This window comes from Montipora foliosa, chromosome 12, assembly GCF_036669935.1.
Source record: "Montipora foliosa isolate CH-2021 chromosome 12, ASM3666993v2, whole genome shotgun sequence".
In the NCBI taxonomy this organism is placed as follows: domain Eukaryota; kingdom Metazoa; phylum Cnidaria; class Anthozoa; order Scleractinia; family Acroporidae; genus Montipora; species Montipora foliosa.
This window is the reverse complement of record NC_090880.1, coordinates 27,419,506-27,427,774: the sequence shown is the minus strand read 5'-3', so window position 1 is coordinate 27,427,774 and position 8,269 is coordinate 27,419,506. Positions and strand designations below refer to the sequence as shown.

The following is an 8,269-nucleotide window of genomic DNA, read 5'->3' as shown; positions in this document are numbered from 1 at the left end:
AAAAACCAAGATGGCGGCGAGATCTGGCATATTAGCAACTGGCAACATGCAGCACATATTCAATAAAGATCTTACTCGATTCATGCAGAGCCTTTCTCGAGAACGCCAAAATCGAGCAAGCAAGAGAAAGGCCCTGCTAGCAGGGCTACTTGAGCTACTCAAGTGACGTTAGAAATGCACCTGACACTCTATCTACAAGTCTGCAGAGGGATATGGATGAAGTTGTGAGATGGTCAAATGAAAATAAGATGATCCTTAATGGGAGTAAGACCAAATGCATGAGGGTTACTGGTAAAAGACTTGCTAAAAACATGGAAGAAGACCAATTGTTACTCAAAATTAATGGGAAAAGGTTGGAACAGGTTACGTCTCAAAAGCTTTTGGGGGTTATCATTGATGACAAATTAAATTTTGACGATCACATTGAGGAAGTTTGCAAAAAGATATCCCAACTTATAGCAGTATTAAAGAAAATGAGATGTTTCATGCCACTCGAACAAAGAATGCTGTACTATAACTCAATGATTAAGCAAGTAATGCTCTATGGTTCAAGCATATGGACCTCTTGCACTGTTACGAAAAATAGCATTGCGTGACTAGCGTTACTGTCTAGAAGCTTCGCGAGAGTTTGTAGTTTGTTTATATTTAGGTTTGTACGTAAGCGTTTCTAAATTGGTATGTTTTGTAATCTTTCTATAATTAGAGTGATTACTATTTTAGAAAGTTCTAGAAGTTTATTGTCAGAGTATATAAGTAGACGAGTCCAAGCGGAGTGTTTTTTTAACTAGTTTTTCACAAGCGAAGAGAGTTGGCGTTAGTCGTGTCTAGTCAAGTGTGACAGAAGCTGTGTTTACTCAAGTTGGCGGAGGCCGTGTAAGTTTATTGAGTACGTGTTGTTCAGGGTTTTACTTCGTGGAAACTACGTTCATTTTGGAATAAATCTTCTTGTTGTTGTTCCGACAACCCTGCGTTCAGTTTAGTTTGCAAGCTACCTTTCCTCAAAACATTCGAACTCGTAACATGCACCATTGATAGCCTAACTAAAGTGTTAAAGTTACAAAAACGTGCAGCCCGTGTAATACTAAATGCAGACAAGAGAGACAATAGTGTTGAGCTATTCACTAAGTTAGGATGGCTTCCCTTTTATGATGAGGCGAAGATCATAAAATCTTTGCATGTTTTTAGACGACTGGTTGGGGATAGCCCGTCTTATATGAATAGTATATTAACAAGAAATGCCGATGTACATAGTAGGGAAAACAGACGTGGGGATTTTAATTTAGTTTGTCCACGTTTTAAGAGGGAAACAGAGGGAGGGCGTTCTTTTTCAGTATCAACCACGAGATTTTGGAATTCCCTTCCAAGAGATATTAAGTCGAGATCATCACTTTTAAGTTTAAGTAAAGCCTTAACTGGTTTTTTTACTGATAGGTACCAGAACACTGAATATTTTAAGATAAACTAATTTTTCTATACTTATTTGTATATTATTATATTATACCTTTTTAGACTGTTTTAGATATATTTATATTTAATTGTAGGAGGGCCACAAGTTTATCAGCCTTAGCTGTTACGTGCTCACCCTCGTAAAATAAAGTTGGTTGTTGTTGTTGTTGTTGTTGTTGTTGTTGTTGTTGTTGTGGGTTCCCACGTTCTTCATATAAATTCTAAAGGCGTTAGTTTTTAAAGAACATCTGGTGCTTCGCCGATGGCTGTTTGAAACACGAGAATTTGGCAGTATAACCTGAATTTTACAGAGTAAAATGCAGACTTTTCAAGTGTTGGTCATTCCTTCGTCTGGAGCAGATATTACAAGGGGGTAATTTAACCCTCGAATCGTCAGCTTTGTAAATATTTAGTCATTTTTAATACGTGGCTGCCAGCACGAAATTTCGTGACAACGTTATTCTACGTTTTACGTGAATGGCATGCGGTGCAGTTGCTATTGTGTCTACATTTCTTTCATTACTGGGCCACTTTTGACTACAACAAGGGGCCGAGATATCTCATGGAGTGCCTTACGGACTTTCAGATCTGCGACGGCCAAGTCAACGAAAACGCCACCTCAAAAAATATCTTTGCACAGTCATTTGTTATAATTTCATCTCTTTCATGTCGTACAATGTGGGCGAATTATCCTAAAAAATAAATTTGGTACGAGTAGTTTTAGAGTAAAAATAGAAAATGAATGGACCTTTGTCACCTGGCAGCCATTCTGGTCAATATAGTTTACGACATAGAAAGTGCTTTGTACGTGGTTTTATTCACGAGTTGTTTGCTCGTACCTCGCTCGTTCGGGTTTTTGATACAAACAACTCGTGAATAAAACCCCCGTACAAAGCACTGTCTATGTCGTGAGCTGTTTATTACACATAAGACGAGAATCTTCATTGAAATAGTTTTCTGAACGCAAATTAGAAATAAAAACTCACTAACAGTAGAACCAAATGCAAATTTAATAGCAATGGAAAATATCGCAGTGCATGTATATCAAGGAAATATTTTACAATGACTGCAAAAATACTCGCGCGCTCATTGGCTAATTTTTATTGTCAATAAGCGGACAGACACATAAATTTATAATTTATGCGATAATGACGCGATATTGCTCGCGTCATCATAGGCAGCCTAAGCTCACGTCACTACAGACAGCCGTTGAGAATTTAAACGCGTTATAAGACTTCAGGGGCACCCAACGAGAATATAATTCAAAACCACTTAAACATAGCATTGTCAACGTATTTTAGTATTTAATAGGTAGATATAGGCATATTTTTATCCCCTAAGAATTTTTCATCTGTTCGTATTTCCTAGATGAAGTCGAGTGATCCGAAAATTATAGGGATTAAAATTTACCTTTTCGAATATTTAAGCCGGAAAGAAGGCTGCCGAAAATTCTAGGTGACCTTTTTAGGTTAGAAATCCGTTAAAAATGGGCGATTATCATCCATTTTTTAGATGTTCGAAAATCCTAGGACAGGCAGGCAAGCAAGAAATTTTACAACAAATGTTCCGAAAATTCTAGATCTCAAATCGTCTTCCGAACAGATATTTTCCGAAAATTGACATTGGGTGCCCTTGAGACTTTGTATGGGAAATAAAATACAGTCGATTATAAAGCCTAAAAAATGCTCAATTTAACGTTTCTTCAATAAAATGAATCAAAATGACTCACCTCTGCTGTATTCTTGTGCCTTTTGGAGTTCATTTCACAGTTTCGCGAAGTCCGTGTTTTCAATGTTCTAAGACGAAGTCAAGGCTGCACGCTACGATTCCGACCGTTGTCAGTTCAGAGGCGGTTTGCGACTCGAAAATCCATCCCAGCCAAGATTTTTTCACGCAAAGCTAAAGCCACATCATTTGCGAACCTCCGAGAATGTTTCGTAACAGCTCCATGGTTACGATAAGCCGCTGTGGGGATGGGGTAAGTGTTGTAATGACTGTACCTCATCGGGTGGAGTTAATTTGACCTCGGACCCAAGCTCCGTGTCCTCATCGGTGATCATAAACAGTTAAATTCATCAGTTATCGTGGAAATCGAAGCAGAAAATGCTCCTTTCCAGCCAAGTGCGTGGGGTTTTTTGACGACGAAACATTCTCGGAGGTTCGCAAATGATGTGGCTTTAGCTTTGCGTGATAAAAACTTGGCTGGGATGGATTTTCGAGTCGCAAACCGCCTCTGAGCTGACAACGGTCGGAATCGTAGTGTGCAGCCTTGACTTCGTCTTAGAACATTGAAAACACTGAAAACACAGAATTCCCGAAACGGTGTAATAAGCTCCAAAAGGCACAAGAATACAGCAGAGGTGAGTCATTTTTATTCACTTTACTTGAATGAAAGTTAAATTGAGCATTTTTTAGGCTTTATAATCGACGGTATTTGATTTCCCATACAAAGTCTTATAACGCGTTTAAATTCTCAACGGCTGTCTGTAGTGACGCGAGCTTGGGCTGCCTATGTCGTCAGATTGAAGTTTCTGGCATTTTTGTCTCGCTTTCTTCTCGTGTTTTGACTTAATTTTGAGCCTTCTGCCTATTTGTTATTGTAAAAAACAAATTGATGTCAGTTTTTCATGCGTCTGTCCTGTTGTTGACAATGAATTTCGTCATAACATTGTCAAAGTAGTCTGCGGATCCACTCAGCTATCGCCTCGTGGATCCACAGGTACTTTGACAATGTTATGGCGCAATTCATGATCAATAACAGGACAGACACATGAAAAACTGACATCAATTTGTTAAAAGTGCTGAACGGAAAAATGCACTTATACAAGTTTTTTTTAATCTAAGTAAGATATCAATAAATAGGATAAAGTCTCATCTAGTCACTGTCTGATGCAATAACAAAGTACGATTTACACGAGATGCGCGAGTGGTTTGGAAAGCCTTTACGCTATCGTTGATTGGTTATACTTCAACACGTGAAAGAGCTGTACGCCATTCTGATTGGCTTTATAGGCTTTTTTCAAATGCGAAAATAAAGCGTATAGATTTCTACAAACTAGACCCTCCGTGAGGGTACACTGGGTTGCCTGTAGTACGTGCACCGTTCCAAACAATTTTTTTCAAGGTCATTAAGAAGTCATACCGGAAGAGGCCCTTTGGCTCACAGGTCCTCACACGTTCGTACGACGAAACAGATCTGTCCTTGCGTAATAAACCTCTTTCATAATGGCGGCCAAATAAATTATTCTTTTGTTTTAATGCTAATAAGCCCTACTAACCTCGCTACGACGAGCAAATTTCAAAAGAATATTTGTTTTAAAACGAGGGCAGTAGGTCTAATTAACATAAATACAAAAGAATGTAAAGTTGGTCGCCATTTATGAAAGTGGTCTATATGTCGCTCTAACAGTGCACGATATTGTTTTGGTATTGTCTATTATTGTAGTGCCATGGTAGAAGTCTTGGGTAAATAGTCTGAGAAGACATGTGTTACTAGCAAAGTACTGAACCCAGAAAGATTGAAGAAAATAAATGGGAAGTGAGAAACATTGGCTTCTGGGCTGACATGTTGATAAACTTCTTTTGACCACAAGTTTAAACGTGCCCTCTGAGCATCTGACAGCTTTGTAATACCGAAGTACACTGAAGTTAAGCCCTGTTGGGCGGGGTTAGTGTTTGGATGGGAGACCAAAATAATATACCCCTCACAAAACAGAAGCATCGGACCGAAAATACTATTAACGCTAACAAATGCGGACTCAGCAAGGTACAGATTTTGTTAACTTGCTTTATGCAAAAACAAATATTGATGCAAAAATAAATAACTATTGATACACAGTTTTTAGAAACAGCAGAAGGAAGTCTGCAGGACGGTCGCTCGAGAATAACAATGACAATGAAATGAGCGAAGTCAAAACAAAGATCACAATCGCCCAACTCTTGTTTATGCAAAGTCAAAATTTACTCTCCAAGACGCGTTCTACGTTATTTATCACCAGGTAATTTCATCATTTTGGAAATGGCAGCTATTTTATTATTCATCTGCGTCATAATTATTCACTGATTTTGGGGCTCATTTTGTTGAAACTCAAGCAAGCTTCCAAAAGGCCTGTGAACCCTTCCTGCTTATAGAGCAATACTAAAAAACTTCTCCCATATCACATTTCAACTTCTATACACAACATGATATTATAATTCACAATGGCAGAAAATACCACAGAATCCTTTCCAGCGAAAAATTTATTGAAACAAACAACATATTTGCTCTTAGAGGCGAGAACCTCTTCCTATTTCATTGCGTGCGTGAAGGCAAGAAACTCAATCGTGTCAAATTTAATACCATGTACTTCAGGTAAATACAGCTCACTTTGATTTCGGCTCGACGGGCGATAGATTGTTGTCGAAGTCCATTACTCGTCGCTTTCAAGATTCCACCGCCTGTATATCCAATTGACCTGCCATTCATGAGCTTCATAAGGGTACATTTTGTTCAAAGATCCACTAAAACGCCATTCGCGTTACATGACTTTCGACGCCATTGCCGGTTAAGTTAATCATTCTACTGTGTCCACCAGAGAAATGTACGCATTTCCCACTACCCTCTCGATCCTAAGAAAATACGCGTAGAAGGCTCTATGCACAAAGACACCATTTAGCAGGGGAGTGACAGGCAAGACTTTTACCGACACGGAAAAAAATATAAGAAAAAGAAAACGAAAAATTAAAAAAGACGAAATTAAAGACAGATTCCGACTGGGTTGGCAACCCAGTAATAAGCTTTATGGAATAAAATATTCTCATGTTATGTGTCATAAAAGACAATACATTTCCTACGCCAAGCCGCGTTTTCAGTCCCTCGGGACACCAAAATGGTCGCCTTGTGAAAAAGACCCACGGTTCAGATTTGTGCACCAGGTTGTCGAGACTTCAAAACATTTCAAGCCGTTGTTAAGCCGAATACCGGTGCAAAAGTATGTCCTAAAATACGTGCACCACATCACTCCTCTTCTTTTAACCAATGTCACCAATGATATAATTGTTTCGTTGCGTTGTCGTTGCCGCAGCTGTCGCTTTTTCTTAGGACCGGTTTCGGTGTCATCGAAAAAGCATCGATCGGTCCGCGTCCACACTACCGTTTTCGCAGCGTTTTCTACTGTCCACAATAAATTGCTCGAAAACGCTAATAACATGCTTTGTTCTAGGTTGAAGAATATGTGCATGCTCAAAATAGATATGGCTGCGACATTTTTCAAACGAAAACGCATTAGAGTGGACAGGGCCTTAAACTGGGATACTGGGCTTCGAAGATTTTATGGCCTCGGCGCGTTTATTGTCAAGATGAGTTCTCAAGATTGCGTAGGAACTGCAAGTCATTGAAATAAACTCTTGCAAAACATGGCGCTTTTGTTACGGACCTTTAGATGGAAGGACAAAGACGACTATAAGTCCCAAGAGAAAATAAAAACAATGCTTACGCACAATTTTGGAGCGACAAAGAAAGAGTTTTACGGTATTTTTGATGGGCGAACTTTGTTGATCAGTATCAAGACATCCACACTGCGAGCGTTGTCAAACAGAACACAAGAAGCTGTTCTTTAGCATTCGTAAAGAACAAACATGCATGCATTTTTGCCTGATAATCTAAAATCTACCTGATTTAAGAGAACAATTTAGTATAAAAAGAAACTGCAACTGAAAGAAATTTGATTGCTTGACTTTTGAAATGTTTTTCATGAAGAAAGCTAGTACCTTAAATGTTCAGGTAGGTCCCTATTAACAAAATTATGAAAGAAGATTAATTACTTGGACCCCCGTTGCACTTATCTGGATCATTTCATGACAATTCTTTGTTCGTCTTTGCTATACATTCATTTCATTGACAAAATTATGTTATTTCATAAGTGTACGTATAAAATTCCATTCTTTCGCATTGCTTGATAATGGTTTCATGACGATCCCGAAAATTCAGAAAATGAAGTTTAGTAATGCATGCTGAATTTCGTATTTTTTTTGTAAATGCGTAGTGCTTATGGTTTTTTTCGGCCCGCACCCATAAAAGATAGAGTTCGTCACCTGTTATATTGAAAACGGTCGCAACAGTACTGGGTTTTTCATCATCCGATTTGAATAAATTAAATAAGAATCGCTTTTCGCAGGTTTCCCTGCTTTCTTTATTTTGTAGCCTGAAGACGCGCTCTTTTCAATGTTTCACCACAACAGAAGTTTGTTGAACGAACCGGCTTATACTCAAAGTTTGTCAGGTTATCACGGAATAAATCGGTCTGAGATTTTCAATATGGACACCGAGAAATTAACGGTTAACGTGTCAGTGAGTGCACTCGCGACCACTGAGGTTGGTATAAGTATATCGTAAATAAAAGGAAAAACAAACAGCTTACTTTGTTATAATCACCAACAGAGAGACCTGGTAGAGAGAAGTTCGCGACAAAAATCTTCAGATTTTTCAAGCCGCACAGACGGGAACAACTGCCAAGGTGTTTTCCTGTCGATTTAAAAGGCACAAACATTTACTCTATTTTTAATCAATTATTTATGAGAAGAAAGCCGAAGAAAGCACGTGAATTATTTTCGAAAACACAATTAAAATATCCCAGCGCCCTTTAGTTTTTTCAAAATTGAGGAAAGTTTGAAAATCGCCATTTTGGCCTCTTGCCGGCGTTCAAAACAAAGTAAAATTGTGCATTTTCTTTTCGCTCGCACAGCTAAACTCGTGAACGTCTACCAATGAACTTTTAGCAAATCATAACAGCATTAAATGGTCTTCCTAAACCAGTAGTTTCATTTTTATTTTTATTTTATTTAT

At 38.4% G+C, this 8,269-nt stretch overlaps 1 protein-coding gene across 3 annotated transcripts in view; it reads right to left on the bottom strand.

The window, feature by feature from the left end:
* LOC137980380 (lactadherin-like) overlaps nucleotides 1–7,936 on the bottom strand; it is a 33,523-nt gene extending 25,587 nt beyond the window's left edge. For 2 of the 3 annotated variants that reach the window (XM_068827817.1, XM_068827815.1), the window contains exon 1: nucleotides 7,845–7,936. The gene's annotated coding sequence lies outside the window, so the exon portion shown is untranslated. Of the gene's footprint in view, nucleotides 1–3,175; nucleotides 3,300–7,844 lie in introns of those variants that run through there. The other variant, XM_068827816.1, reaches the window with a different exon arrangement.
* Between the last annotated feature and the right edge of the window lie 333 nt (nucleotides 7,937–8,269).